Source organism: Rhodnius prolixus, unplaced genomic scaffold (assembly GCF_049639745.1).
Source record: "Rhodnius prolixus isolate KJV_2025 unplaced genomic scaffold, Rpr scaffold_37, whole genome shotgun sequence".
In the NCBI taxonomy this organism is placed as follows: Eukaryota; Metazoa; Arthropoda; class Insecta; order Hemiptera; family Reduviidae; genus Rhodnius; species Rhodnius prolixus.
The window spans coordinates 328,427-344,864 of NW_027411587.1; the positions used below are offsets into that span (position 1 = coordinate 328,427).

Below are 16,438 nucleotides of genomic sequence, written 5' to 3' on the forward strand. Positions count from 1 at the left end.
TCTTTATCAGTTTATTTACTTTTTGCTGGACTTCATTCTGTGCAGTGAATGTCGAAGTATTTTTTAAAAAAAAGTTATGACACCTTTGCCTATACTGATTACATTAAACTTATATTTCCATTGTATGTTCAATATTTGAAATATTTACGATTGCAGTGTACTTCTTCTTGCTTGGGGTTTAAAGGAAGCAAAAATAATTAAGAAAGCCATTATCTAAAGTCAATAATAATAATAACAATTAAACTGAACTTTTATAAATTTCAAATAATTAACAATTAACTAAAGCAATATAGTTTTATTGCACAATAGAATTTTATGTAGAAATAAAATAGGCTGGATGGTTTGAAAGTGATATTGGATATCGAGTGCTCTGCTGAAAGTGGTCTGTGGTCACTGCAGTTATTTGCAGATAAAATTTCCATTATTATTATTATTGTTCTTACACATTGCACAATTTTGCAAAACCATTAACTATGGTTTACTTCAGTTTTTTGTATTGTTTTAATGATAAACTTAATTATAACTTAATTATAGATTTCTCTCTTCTCTTAGACATAAAATTCTATTGTCTTCTTTCTTGGATTCTTTGACGCTACTCAAATTAGTTGCTTCTATTGTTCACAATTTTTTTTAAATAAATATCCATATTTTACTTTAGGTTCAACTATACAAATGTTGGTGCAAAAGGTCATGGTTGTTACATTTTAGGTCTATGTCATGATGAACACATTTTTTGCTGCTACTTGCTGAGTCAGTGTTTGAAATTCTCTAGGGAATCAAAGGTAGCCATTAGACGAGCCATTTTGACTTCCGGCTGCTTTTTAGGTATTTATTTTGTTTTCGTTTTTTTGTTTGAACATTACAGTTGAAATTAATGTCGCTCTAACAACATCTGACATTCTACTTCAAATTTGTCATCCATCCTTAGTCAACTTTTTCTGAATCCCAAGTATTTTGTTGCTGCTTTTTCCCCCCATAATTTTCTATATTGAACTTTTACTGGAAAGTGATCTTTAAGATGTGTCTGTGTGTGTGTATGTAGGGGAGAACATTCTTGCTCAAAAATTAAAAATTTTCATGTAGCTCTAATTTTATATTTTGTTTTGTTTGCGGCCTTCCGGCAACTTTACGACGAATATTTTTCTGTGATTTTTTCGAAAGCGGCTCCAATTATTTTCTTGGCATTTGTTGCACTCAATGCTCGGGATTTAGATGGTAAAACGTTTGTTGTACATTTTTTTAAAAATCTAGTCAGGATATGTTTTAAGGAGGAAGACGTTTTTGCTTCCTTTCTTAAGCGACTTTATAGCGCAGTTTATGGATATATGATTTAATATAATATTAGTTTGGATTGATTAAGTTGCCATAATTATATGACAATTGCTGGTCGTTGGAGGGTTTAATATACTGCGACCTTAGATCTCTAGTGCTTCCTTACAAGTCCACACAAAATCAAAATATCTGAGAAGCCTCATCATCTGGAAAAAAAAAGTTATATCCTCCTCTACACTAACCTCTTAGTAGCTAACCCAGCTATCCAGATTTTTTTTGAACGACGGCCCCGAAGTCTGATAGGAGGTGTATTATGGTTTTCTCCATCTTCCCTTAGTTTCTGCTATTGTTAGGCCGAGTTACCTCAGATTTGCACTTCTTTCGGTAATTTAGAAGGGATTACTTGTTGGAAGAGATCAATTTCTGGGGAGTGAGAGCACTTTTCGCTTACTCTGTCAAAGAGTAATGATTGACATTTAAACTTTTTCAAGGGGTAATTTCTCTCAAGGTACCTCTAAGTTTGATATGTATTTTAATTATTAAAAATTGCGAACTTGATAGAATAATCTAATTATTCAATTCCTGCAAAAAAAAAAAGACATAAAAAATAAAAGAAAACTTTTCTAATGCAAGATGAATTTTCACGCCAATTTGCTTCTTTATCTTTTTTTTATCTTCCCCCGCTTTTCTTTTGACAAAAAGGAATTAAAATATAATTTGCTGATAAAGGGGAGAGTCCTGTGAAGTCTTAATTCTTTTTGAATGGAAACTCTTTTGATGTTTTGTTTGCTAATGAGCTATGATAATGAGAGGACTGTGATGATTCGAGTTTGCTTTCTCATTTATTAAAAGAATATTAGATGATAAAATGTATAAAAGGACAAGGGTTTACACTAATCAGTGTCTATATTTTTATTTCTCCAACTAGATTTCTTTTTTCCCTGTCCTTTCCTTCTTTTTAGTGATGGCAACTCATTTTCTTTTAATTATTAACCATTCTACAAAGTAAGTAAATTATATACATTAAAAAGATGCCAGGTAAAGGAATTTTCCTTAATTCTTATGACGAAAATCATGAGCTTATAAAAAAATGCTTTGCTTTCTTGACGTATCAGTTCAGAAAGATTTGTTTTCTTCATCTGCTGTAATACTTATTTTAGCATAACTGTCGCGCCTCTAAACGCTTAGTTTATTGATGCCTGTAATTACTAGCATACAATCAATAATTTGAAAATGTTTCTTAATTAAATTCATATAATTTCTTTTTTGTTTGCAGATGTTCGTGACTTAAAACTGCTCAGCGGATATTGTAGAGTAAGGTGAGCTTTTCCCAGGGTTGTAATAACTTTTCTTTGTTTACAAAATTTGCGGTCTGTTTAACAGTTTTGGCTGGAATTAGCTGTTGTATGCCTTGGACATTATAATCTCTTATATAAATCTTAAATTTATTGCTGAAAATTATACGGGTAATCCTTATTTGAAAACGATTTATAAGTAAGGCAAAATCAAAATTCTTTTACAGTAACAAATTCTTTACATATTGATTAAAAATCATTCAAATTGAAATGCTCATTCTAGGTTCGACAAATTCTCGCACCCTTCAGTTTTGGACGATACAATATTATAAGCATTGTTTAGCTCTCAAATTGCAGGATGTATTCAATGTCGTACTTTTTTTGAGCAATCGCAGGAGAATGCTTTAAGGAGATATCTTATTATTTCGTTCTCCAAGATCTGATAAGTAGCAGTGCTCCTGATACAGCGTGGAATAGTTCGCTGTTGATTATTGAAAGATAGATCAAGAAAGATTAATAATAGAAACTTCCTGCCCCAAAGATAGACGTTACTGTTGTGAAGTTTATGTATTACCTGAGAAAAAGAATGCTCCTTCGCAAATCTGTCATTCTTACCAAACCACAGACTGTATTGAGTTACAGTTGTCCAGTAAATGCTATGTGGGTCCTTCAGTGCTTAAAGTCACTGAATTCTACCAAATTTCTAATTTTTTGTTATGAAAAGATGTGTGCTATATCTTGACATTAGGTTTCCAACCTCATGAAAAATGTATTTGTGCTGCTTTTTGCTGGAGTATCGATCTGCTTGCTGCAACCATTAAGCTTTGGCAACGAAAGAAGCTAACAAAATTTTTGCAATTTTTGCTCATTTGAATTTATCCGTTTTTCTTTCAGGTTTATGTTATTCAGCGTTTATGTTCGCATTGCCTCAATTGCCTACAACCTCCTAGTTCTGATAATTCCTTTCTAGGTTGAGCTAGACATAATCTCATACCTTTTTAAGGTGAAGATGAAAGGTTTTATAAATTAATTAACTAGAGTTATGAAAAATAGTTATACTCCCAGATCACTTACGTAAGAGATAAGAATGTTGAAGTGTGGTAGCATTACTGTAAATGCCGAATGAATTTAGATGAGATGGATTAACTGACAGTGTTTAAAAAAATACACCTCATATTCCAAATCCGTTGTAGGTAAACTAGTTCTTTTTTCTGTCATTATTCCTTTAAGATAGTTTTAGTTTTCGACCATTGTTAATTGATGATTTTGGGGAATATTGAGGTGCGGTCAATAAGTTCTCACAAACAAATTTCTTTCTTTTAACTTTTAGGTAAATATATTTCTCCTACTTGGGTTAGAATTCTGTTATTTCTGTATTTGACAGTTAATAATAAGGATGGTTGCCAGAATTTGAAAGAAGAGCGATCAAATTTGAAAAAATAAGAAGTCATAACCATACGGAAAAAGTGAAAATGGTCTCCCTACTTTGGCTATTATTCTACTGCTTCTGTGTTTGATAGTAATATTAAGGCTAAGTTTGAATGATAGTTTTGGTTTTCAACCATTGTTAATTGAAGTTTTTTTGGGACTCACAACAGTTATCATGATGTAGCTTAACATTAAACTCTTCAAATTTGACAATACCTTGAAGAAGGAAGGTAAATATAGTAAAGTAAAGTAATCGCCCATTTTTTCAGGCGGGGCTTAACGTCCAACTACCAATTAGGTGTCGTGGACTGAGGCGACTAGCAAACGTACTTTACTGTAAATATGTAAACAATGTAAAAAAAATGTACCACAATGCATCTTAGCTTCGCAGGTCTCGCCTCTAACCGTTCGGCTACCGTGGTGCCTGAAGATAAATATATTTACCGAAACGTTGGTATGAAGAAAGAAATTTGTTTTTTGAATTGATTGACCGCACCTCCAATATTCGCCAAAATCTTATTACTTTATGTTTATCTGTCTAGAAGTGTCTCAATAAATTGTCTGTCACTTCATGTCTTTTTAATCTAGTGTAGGTTTTCTATTTTTTTGAGAACTGGTAATGTGTTTAGCAGTCTGCCAAAAATTCGGTTATGAATTTTTAACTACTCTTTACTTTTTATTATTTATATAAAACTTCGTTTTATAGGAGAAGTTTGTTATAGAAATTTATTTAAGAGAAAAATAAAATGAAAAAGAATGAATAAAGCGAAGTGTGAAAAGAAGATCAATTCATGTGAAGGTTTGAGTGGGGGAACACAAAGCCAAAGTTGGTGGAGGTGTGTGTTGCTAAGAGGAAAGGGCAAGGGAGTGTATAAAGTTTTAGTATTGAAGGGTTTGTGTGAGAAATCAAAAGGGCAGCAGCCGCATTTTCCTTTCCCATTCCCTAAATAATGTTTTTCCACAACAGTCCGCACCAAAATTCTTTCACTTTTACTCGTCCAGAACAACTCTTCTCAACCAGCGCACCTTAGTTACCATTTCTATCACTTTCCGCAACCAAACTTGATGTTACTGTATACTGCTTCCTAAATCCTAGAGAACGAGGCATGCTCCTACCTTTTGCTACAATTTTCTTACTAAAACTAATTCTCGCTCTAAATGATCGGTGTTGATTGTCGGTGTAGTGAAATTTCCGATCGTTACTACTAAGTAAAATAATTTAGCAAGTTCTCAATTTAAAAAATTAAGTCCACAAATTAATAACTTGGTACATTTTTATTAAGTTTTCTAAGCTCAGTTTTTTTTGGGGGGGCGAAAACTGTCTCTCGTGTTCTGCGTGAATGTGCCCATATTTGTAAAGATTTTTCGTTTGCCCATTCTTTACTTGTATAAATACAGCGACCATGCAAGCCGGTGTCTACCAGTTGGAGGAGGCTTACTTAAACTAATGTTAAAATACAGTGTTAGAGATATGCTGTCTGATGTTTCCACTATAAATAGATATTTTCAATTTCAATTTTTAGAGCATCCGTCTTTTTTTGGTGACAATTTCATCTGAGTGGAAAGAGAAATAGTTACCAATTTTTGTAATTTTCGTTTATTTTTGCCTTCCACCCTACTAGGTCATCTTTAGGGCTATTGCTGACAAATTAGTGCTGCATATTGTTTTCGATAACTTATTGTATTTATTCATTAATACTTCATTGATATCTTTTAAGAAATTTTACTGCATTAACTTGTCATTAATATTTTTTAGAATTTATTAGATATCACAGACCCTTATGCTGGCCATTTTCATCTACAAAATATTTGTTCAATAACGAACCATTTAACTTAGATTGACTGTAGTATCTATTAATATGTAATAATCAAACTATTAATCACAGGTTGAAAAGAAAAACGTTATATGTTTATTTTATTTATTTAGTTTTTAAATAAAAATCGTCGGTTTAAGTTCATTTTTGGATTAAAGTGATTGTTGCTTTATGTAGCAGTCAAAGGTTAAAAATAATAGGTAATAATTTATCTGGGTTAATATTAAACAATATAGTTTTCTTCAACTACATTCTTAATCTAGATGTTCTTCCCACAATCTTATATGTATATATAGAATATAAAATAGATAAGATTTGCACATTTTTAGGACAGTTAATTATTAATGTATTTTACTCAATTAAAGAGAATACATTAAATTACAACTGAGAAATGAATGATTATTGTTGAATAATTTACTTGTTATTAACTTTGTGTTATTTGTGCTCTTAAATACTTCTGTTAGACGAATTGAAGATTCAAATTTTGTTCTAAAGTTAATGCAGTAAAATTTCTTAAAAGATATCAATGTAGTATTAATGAAATGTTGGATATTTGCTGATTTGTGTACCTTTTGGCGTTTAATCAACCCTTATACTTAACATTTTATTTCTTCTTTTTTTTCATAATAGCCGATTAAAAACTGTGCTAGCACAAAAAATGACTATTTATTGTTTCTATGATTGATTGTGACTATTTGAATACTTCCTGTCGGGGTACATTGGTTTTTCGACTGTTTTTACAAACCATAGTAACAAGCAGTTAGTTAACTTCTTAGGTTAACACACTGGATTTAACCAGCTACCTTTTAGAACAACTATCTTTAGTATAAAATCTATGTTTAAAGAAACGTTTTTTTGCAAAAAAAACTTTTGAAGCATGGCCCTGCTCTCCATGCAGGTAAAACTGGAGGTAAATGTCCACTATGCCTGCTCGACCAGCGTTCCTGGACAAAGATCCAATAATTCTCAGTTTTTCAAAAAAAAAGTATTGTGTTTAAATTAATTGTTTTTACATGAAACTGAAAATCAAATAAAACTTTATAAAAAAAAGAGTGCGTAAACACAAATTGTGTATAAAAGTTAATTAATATTAACAAATTAAAATGTTTTTAGGTTTACATTTAAGTATTAATTTTGTTTTTTGTGATGTTATTTATCTAAACTGGTTATTTAAAAATACTGTCATCTGCATTAGAAATTCAATTATTTTCTTTTTCATATTAACGTGTTATATTTTTATTTTCACTTTGTAGAACTGGAGGTTTATTTTGTTTAACCATTAAAGTTATTTCATTTTCTTGTTTTAGATAATATAGAATGTATTATTTTTTAATACATCTCTTGTTTTTTATTTTATTATTATTTTTTTGAGCCCCGAACCTTTTCCGGTTATTATGTTCTTCCACTCTCTTCATCTTCATCACTTCACTGACTATACAGGGTGTAGTACCACTCGTTTCTTGTTTTAGACAAACCCACTGGCGCAAAATACTGTAAAAAATAATAAGTCTTAATGATATGGCTTATAAAAGTTAATATAAAAGATATGGTAGGGTTATTATTCTCTTTTATTTGTATTTTTTCTGCTTTTTAGTTGGTATAACTGTCACCGCGGCCTGAGGGCTAGGGTACTTGACTAAATTCACTTTCAGTATTGTAAGAATTTACATTCACACAAACAAGCGCCACATTCAAAAGCATGTGACAAAAGATCTTACCCAAACATTTGCTCAGTGGTATTCGAACTGAACTAAGAAGAGGCCAGAATCCTCCTGTGTTCATAATAATTCCCAAGAAAATCTAGTTTCATCACCAACAATATAAGAGAAACTTTTGTAAGTCAGCTGCTCAAAAAAAAACGTTGTTAGAATCTCTTTTTCTAATCAGATGTTCTGAGAGAAATTGTTAGCCCTATTTAGGTTCAATTTCGTACGCATAAAAACTTTTCTACTTCTTCAAAGAAAATCTATTGGGCCGCTTTAACTGGAAAATCGATGACTAAGTAAAAATTGATCAGTGAAGAATTACTTCCATTCTACTAAAACGCTTTTAATTCGAAATTTGAGTCTAACATCTTTCCGGAACGCCTCTAAAGGCAATTTCCCAAAAAGTAGTTTCAAAATAAAAATTATATTTATCCTATAAGATATATTGGAACCATTTATGAGAAAATTACAAAAAAAAATAATAAATTCGTCTTTTTCAATTTTGGGCAATTGATTTTGATCAAAACCCTTATTCCAGCTTTCCTTGGTGATTTCTAAACATAACATAAGATTGCAAAATTTCTAAGATTATCTATTTTTGATTTATGCTGGATAAACAAACATAAGTACGCGCGTACAAATTTACTGTAAAAAAAGTATTTTTCTATTCCCAGAGGGATATGAACGTGTATTTTCCGTAGAGAACTGTGAAAAGTTGAAAATAACTCATTAAGACTGAAACCTTCAAAGTTGTAACACTGTAGAGGCCTAATTTTATGAGGCAAAAGTTTTTAAGAGTGTTGTAAAAGATATACGTGATGAAGACATTGATTTTATTATTTGATAGCAGTTCTTCATCACTGGCCTTGAAAAGAAAGTGTGCGTTTGTTGGTGTGTGGGTGTGTGAATGTGTGTGTGTGTGTGTGTGTGTGTTTTAGAGTGAGAGAGAAGATTCAAGAATTACTGTTGGCCAGAAAAGTTGTGGTATGCTCTTGGTTGGTAGAAAAGTCTGGTTATTGGACAGTGGACTGTAAAAGAAGCGTCAGTTCCTTGAATAGGATTTAGATTGAGATAAATCCTGGATAACGAAATCAGCTGATGGGGCGCTAGTTGAATTGTGGTGGTGGAACTTCCTTCACTTTGTCATCCGAGTTATTTAGGGTGACAGCACGTATGGCTACTTATCCAGTGTTCGCAGATCCATATTAGTTCCATGGGTTTCTTTCTTCTATTCATACGTCCATTCGACGTAAATAACCTTTCACAAAGCTCACAAAGTTAACCAGATATAATATGAAGTCAACATTTTTTCCTATTTCAGATTATATTCTACGTCGATAGTAAATCCTTGGGATAGGTCTTGGAAATTTAAAAAAAGACAAAAAATTTGTCTGAACCTCTCACAACTTTTGTTTACTACAGTTCTAGAAAGCTAAGAGGAGAATTTTTGAAGTCCATCTTCAGCCTATTTCTTCGAGGGTGCCCCCAAAGTAAATGGACAGTCATTAATATAAGACTAGCTCCTTCTCAGACATCTTGTTTCGACCGAATTCTTGATTTCCTAGAGGCCTGGTCTTCGTAAAATTGCATACTACACTTCAAGATAAATGTTTCTTTTCTCTGATACAAATTTTAATAATGGGTGCACCATTCTTTATTCACTAATACATTTTTTATAAACCATACTTTTGTGACCTTCAACCATTCTGTGTTTCTAACTAGAACAGTCTTGTCATGTAAAATTCTTCCGCTATCCTGGCTAAAGAGTGAATCTTGGGTGAGATGCTCTCCATTATTTTGTCGATTTGGCACTGGAGATGTATGGATCAGTCTGTGACTCCTATTTTAAGTACGATTCTCAGCTGACATTCGTGGCCGACAATCATTAGAAACGTAGTAACTTCAACAACGTGATGAGGGGACTGCTTCAATACTATTTTTTTTTTTTAACGTTGCTCGGACGGCTAGGCGATCTGCTTGCTCATCCGCCGTGAAGCTCATGCTTCCCAAATACCGATAATTTGTGGTCCATCAAATTTAGAACTGGATTAATTTCTATCTACTGTTTAGATTGACTGTTTCGATCAAAATTTTCAGCGCTTTTTCCTTATTATAGCTTTACTTATTGAAACCCTCTAAACAATCCTAGCCTTCCAGCAGGAAATGAAATTTTTAAAGTACTCTTGTGGTAGTAGTAATTGTTTGGGCACAAGGGGGCTTCCGTTAATGGATCCAATTATGCAGCCTAAAGATGATAGCTCAAGTAGGTTACAATTATCTCTTTTCTGATAATTGCTTGATACAGGGGTGTACTCGTAGCTCTTTAACCCTAAATTGAACGAGAGAAATAGACTGTATGAGATGCTGCTCAAGTGAAGATTGAGATGCGGTAGATAGTTAGATGCTTATTGGATACTTCCCGGGAGAGGTATAGAGGGAATGAACTTGCGTTCACTACTTAATCCCGATAGAACTCGCTGCTAGCCAACGATACACTACTTAGTACCAAGGTCTATGAGAGATTGTGGATATTAACAGAAATTGTATACAGATAAGATGGTACCATTTTAATTAATTAAAACATTACAATTTTTCTTATAATTAGAAGTAAAAATTAGATTTTATTTTAGTGTTATTCTTTCATTAGTGTGATCAAAAGTAATCTAAAGAAATTAAATTTCGTTTGTGATGGAATGCTAGTTGAAGAACAGCATGGTTGCGGTATCAGAGAGAGGTCAAGATTGTTACTTCATCCTTCCAACTTGGGCAGGAATGCTCTCTGTGTTTTTAGGCGTCTGGGTACACATCTGTATTGACCCCAAGTCCTTCTCGCTTCTAAATATTTTCTCTCCTTACTTCCAAGAACTCCACGTCCGTTTGCAACTCTTAAACAGAAATCGGGCTAGAATGATGTTTCTAAGAGTAAATAATTGTATGAACCAACTATAGATAAGATTCTGAAATAGAATTCCGTGTAACATCTACATCACAACATCAGTCCTATTTGAACAAACGCTTATCAGCTGCAGTCCAATTTTACTCGTTTTTGGTTCAATATTTCCTCATTTTTGGTTGTGAGATCCATCCAACTTAGAAAGACATATTATTCTTTATAAAAAACTATTTTTTTCTCACTTCAGATTTGTCTCCTAATTTCTATTTGGCCATTAATAAATTTTACGGCAAGCCATTCAGAAATAAAGAAAGTTATTGTTTCTCTATTTACAGAATCTAATCATTTTAGGGCTTTAATTTTGTTTAATAATTTGTTTAACGAATTCGGTTAATGGTGTATTTGATAAAAGCTGTTTTAATAAGAGAATGAAAGAGTTGATCAAATGAAATATATTTACAATTCTAAATCGATCTCTAATTAATGTGTAATTATGTAACTTTAAACTCCTGCAGTTTTTTTTATTAAAAGGGTACAATGAAAAAACAGAACATTGAAATAAAATACTGCCAAATAAAACAGTATAAGCCAACCATATTCTGTTTACTCACTGGCACCTCCTTAGCAGGTTCTATTTACAATTCTTAAACTTTATTAGGTTATAATTGCAATTCTTAAACTTTACTATATTAACGCATTTTCTTTGTAGGAATTGGAACCTCCATTTAGGTTACGCTGTAAGGAAATGCAACTTTCTTTGCTCCAAAAAGGGTGCCCGTGTTTAACAAATACACTTTATAGGAAAAAATGGTTTAAAGTTTGAAAATATTGAGATGTTTTTGCCGAATAATGAAGAGAAGTACAATTTTAACTTTTTAACTCCTAATTCTGACGAAACTAGGTCATCAGCCTTCCAGAAAAAATTATTAAAATTATAAAAAACGTTAGACCGAAATAGTCAATGGTGCAGTCAGTTACTTGCCTTTAAAGCAAAAGTTTACTAGTTTCAAACAAAGCATCAATGAACTCCTAGTAGTTCAAAGTATTCCGCCTACAAGTGCTCTCTAACAACAAGGAGTTCTTATTTCAAGAAAGATGAGACTAGCACCGCAACTAGAGGAGGTTGTGTACACCTCACAAAGTGAGGGTTGTGGACTAAGACTCTGTCCTAATTACTTGGTCCATTTTAGGGCATGTTGAGGTCTTGTAAGTAATTTAGTGAAATTATAATTTTGGAACAATTAGATGAGGGCTTACCCCCCTAACAAACAGGATCTATCTCCTGAGATTCAGATTGAGTTTTGGAAACCATATTTTTTCCTGGAGAGACAATTTATGTCCTGACTGGAAGCCACCAGTAGTTTTTCCAAAAATTCTTTGGTAAGATTTTCATGTACGAAGAAGGGTCCCAAAATCAATTCTGTTCCAAGTCTCTTCTGTGCTGAGTTTCATAATAAATCCACCCCTCCCAGGCTTTGCCCTTCTTGAAACCTCGACTTATCCATTCACTTAGAGAACTATTATTCAGAATAAAATATTTATAAATTATTGGACATTACTCGACTCTTAAGGTTTGGATTTATAAATTAGAATGCATTCATAAAGTTTTTTTGATGACACTGCTAGAAATAAAAACAGATTTAACGATAGAAAAGCCATGCTTAATGTAAACTATTAATGCACGGAAAGACGATATCAGTTATAGCAACAGCTGTGAGCCGCGAGCATATTTTACCTTGACTAAAACGTTTCTGTTATTCTAGTTACTAATGAGTTTCCAATATTTACAACAGTAGGTATATCTGAAAAAGCATATGTTTGTGAATAAAATATTGAAATTTGGAAGTAATCACCTGTATTATGGGAGATCTGGTGCAAGAAATCAATTCAAGAGCCAGCAGGCGTGAAATTTATTGTTTGTTTTTTCTAGTAAGTAATTCCTTGTTTCATGACGCTTTGGATTTTGGGCCAGCGAAGTACTGGGAAATAAGGGAAACAACTATCTGGGATATTCCGTCCACGACACCTAGTAAAAGGTAGTTGGACGTTAAGCCCCGCCTGAAAAACTAGGCGATTACTTTACTTTACTCTACTATCTGAGATATCTTGCTCCCTGGTCTCCTCAAATAATTTTTTTCTGATGTTCTTAGAATGACTTAGCAAGAATTCCCGGTGACGGAACAAGCTGTCATACCTTCTCTGTTGACCTGCACCTAGGAGCAGTTGTTGTTTGTACGGCATCAAGAGGAGTATAGATCAAGTTTTACTTCTTAACCAAAACATCACTTTGTCGCAACCTCTGGTGAAACTGTCAAAGTGGGAATTTTCGCGGTTTTTTCTCTGTTTTGAGAAACAACTAAATATTTTCCATTTAGGGGCCTGTGGAAACATAAAATCTAATGTCTGCAAGATGATAATTACTTCTCTGCTTACAGCTATAAGAGAAAGCAAAGTTTATTAAAAATTACACGTCTTTCACTTGAATAATTTTAGCTTTTTGTATGTGTTTTTAAGGTTGACTAACTAATGAAAGTTTTCTAAATATTTTTTATTATTTTTTTTGCAGGAATAGAAACCAACCATATCTTACAGAATTTTTAAAAAATGTACTTTTTAAAATAAGCTTGCAATATTTATGCCGCTCTTCGCTTCTGTATACATGTAGACCGATATCAGTGGTAAATATACTTAATTTAAGAACCGGGCACTGAATTAACTCCGGGACTACTGCTCTGCTTATGTTTATATTATATAACATTGAAGTGTTGGAGGGAGGTGGTGGCGTATTCCTAATATTTAATACAACATTCCTGTGTAAGATAATTCTCTCTCTTCTCGATTTGTAATTCCAGTAGAATGCTGCAAGACAGGCTGGGTGCTGGGGGAAGTAGGGTTATGTTTGTCTGCGGGTCCGCTGGAAGAGAGAATTGAGAGATTTGCAGGATGGAAGGAGATATAGTGTGTGGGTTTGCGAGAGAGGAGAGAACGGTAGTGGAAATTCTGCAGCAGTAGACAGCTCCCAAGCGCGATATCGGATTCGAGAGTAACAGGCATGTTTGGCGCTGAATGTGAGCCCCATCAAAACACAACTAGAAACAGCCATTCCTCTTCATTCTTGGCCCATCGTTTCTCCAGGCTAAACAGTGTTCAGGAGCAAGGAGATATACTAGCCCGTCCTCACTCTGACTAACCAAAGGTGGGCGTGTCCATTTGTGGGGCATACTGCTAGGCAGGCCTTTAAGAGTTAGGTTCTCCATCGTAGGCCCTCCATGTAATTGTCTTCAGAATTGTGTCCGTACAATAGATTTATGTGAACTGTGGGACCGAGTTAACAAGAAGTTGGGACCCCTTTTGTTCGAAGGCCGAGGCCTCTTTCTCCAGTACTATTACAGCTTTTGCTACTAACTACGACCACTACTAAGGCAACTACTAACTACTACCATTTCTACTTTACATACGTACATAAAGTGAATGAGCGTAACCCGCCGTCACTTACATTTACTCAAACACTCACACAAATATTAGAAACTTTCTACTACTACTACCAAATTCGCTATTGTAATTATTCCACTTTAATAAAGTTATTAATTATAATGCTTTTCACGTCCAACGAAACAATCAGAGCTAGTTGTACTACAACGACTGGGGCAAATTAATTTCGAGTTGGAAACGATGGTTTGCCATTCGCGCTGTGTTACGATGTTTCTCCATGAAAAGTAAAACAACTTTTGCACTAAGCCCCGCTCTTATATAGTAACTAAATATAAGTTTCTGCTGTAATAATTTTCTTCATTATTAAGATTTAAAAGGCCTTTTGATTTTATGAAGTTTTTGTTTCTTTTTTAGTTTATTTTCAAACTTTTGCCATCAAGTATTCGTACTTAATTTTTTTGTTTTAATGAAATTGTTAAAATTTTTCTTCAAGTATTGAGTAGGAAAGTGATTATGCACTTGAATTCTTGGCTTTTAACTAGAAGTCTGGCTAAATGCATTATGAAAATATAAGTCATTTGTGCAATAGAAATAACATCTATATCTACATTTAATTCTGTTTAATTTTAGCCAATTAGCTAAAAGTACATACATAAAATTAAATAAGCAAAATTTCTTGGAAGAATTGAATGAGAGTCATCCAAAGATGACCATCTTTAATCAGCCAACGCAGAATATCGATGAATTGGATTCGGTTTACTTATCAGTTATGCCATCGGGTGATCACGATGCCATTGACGATAGTTATAAGACAGTTTATGTATGATCAGGTGGTCGTGTTGAAACAGTTTGATGTGAAATTTGGTGTAATGGTATTGAGTTAGTTCAAGAACAGATGGGATGTAATCAGTAGAGGAGTCAGTTTCGATAGTTAATGAATAGACTTTTGATAATTCACTGACGTAAGTTACTAATTTAAGTTTCTAAGTCACGTTTTGTAGTCATGGGGGTGCCCGGGTTAGGTGTTTGTCGAGATACAGTCCGATATACCGCACTTTATCTGTTGGAGGATTAAGTATATGTTCATAGGAATATGAAGATAAAACTAGATGATCGGAAGCCATTTATGGGATCTTATTTATGGACAAATGAACATGCCTTTTTACTGGACAATTTTTCAGATTTTAGAGGGGTTTTCTTAATTTTCATTCAACTTTTTAGTAAAAAGTTTTTACTAATTGCTTTTACCGAGAACTGTAACATTTATTTAAAAAAAATCCAAGAAATTCAATGTAAGAAGGCACATTCAGAAGATGGGTGACGGATGCTTTCCACCAAAGTACCATTTCTCTGAAAAGTGCCGTCACACACAACACCTATATTATTATTATAACCTTTATTTAAATAAATACAATTATACAAAAGTGATAAGTGCACAAGGTATACAGCATGGCCAATGCCGTCTGCTGGCGTAACTGCTTATAGAAAATAAATGAAAAATACATTCAGATAAATGAATTACTAAGATATTTAAGAATGTTATATTAATACACTAATGAGAACGAAAAGAGAGGGGAAAAAAGAGATAATATACAATTATAAAATGAGAAAATAGAAGATACTTGGAGAGTAAAAATAAAAAATAAGTTATACCAAAATTTTCAATTCTTCTCTGACAAAGAAAATAAACTAAATATACATACTAAATAAAATTAATAATTGAGGTGCTTTAATCTGTAGTTCCAGGCTAGTTTAGCAAACGTAATGACGGATCTACAATCCGGAGAAGAAAAAAGATTAACTATATGATAACCTGCAGCACTAGATTTCCCTAAACACTGAGATCGAAGCTCCGTTAATACCGGACAATCAATCAAGAAGTGAAAAAGGTCTTCTTGGACACTTTGGGAGCAAAGAGGACACAGCTTCTGAGAGTCCGCTTTTTCAATCCAAGGAACACAACTCAAGGGTAATAATTCCCCTCTGAGTTTAAAAAGCCAACGCATATCACTCAACAGCAACTTGCTTTTGTTTTTCACCGAAGAACAGTCCAAATTGAGAACTAACGTCCACCAGTTTTCTGTACAAAAGAAAGCGTTCTGTACCTCTGGCCCGCCTAAGAGACTCCTGTCGAAAACTTATTATTTATTTAAACGTTTATTGTACAACAGAAAAAAAAAAAAAATACTTTAAAAAATCTAAAAAACGTAAATGCCTTGGTCCAAGACCGTCAGGCGAGAAAACTTATAAAATACTTATAAACTCCTATAAAATATGAATATGTGTAATTATGTAAGTAGTATTCCACATTAAAAGAAAAATCCCTTATCCGGAATTACCACTTTTCTAAATGGATTTTTCACTTTTTTTGAAATTTCTCGAAAATGGCTTCTTCGGCTTCCTCTAAACTTCGGATTTCATGCGCCTAAATCATTAATTTTTATTTAAATAATTGTAGAAGAATTCGTTATGGGGTAGTTAAAGAGAGGGAGCGGTAAACAAGTAAGTAATACTTTGTGTAGCAGACTTTGTGTCTAATTACGATTAGTTGAAACAAATTTTTATTTCTTTGTGCATTAATATATTATCTAAGGCCTA

General features: G+C 33.1%; 1 protein-coding gene across 6 annotated transcripts in view; it reads left to right on the forward strand.

Annotated features, from left to right (window-relative positions):
• LOC141448456 (uncharacterized) overlaps positions 1 to 16,438 on the forward strand; it is a 227,652-nt gene that overhangs the window by 168,391 nt on the left and 42,823 nt on the right. For 4 of the 6 annotated variants that reach the window (XM_074116826.1, XM_074116825.1, XM_074116818.1 and 1 more), the window contains one exon: positions 2,549 to 2,591. The gene's annotated coding sequence lies outside the window, so the exon portion shown is untranslated. Of the gene's footprint in view, positions 1 to 2,548; positions 2,592 to 12,105; positions 12,338 to 12,974; positions 13,087 to 16,438 lie in introns of those variants that run through there. The other 2 variants (XM_074116820.1, XM_074116822.1) reach the window with 2 other exon arrangements.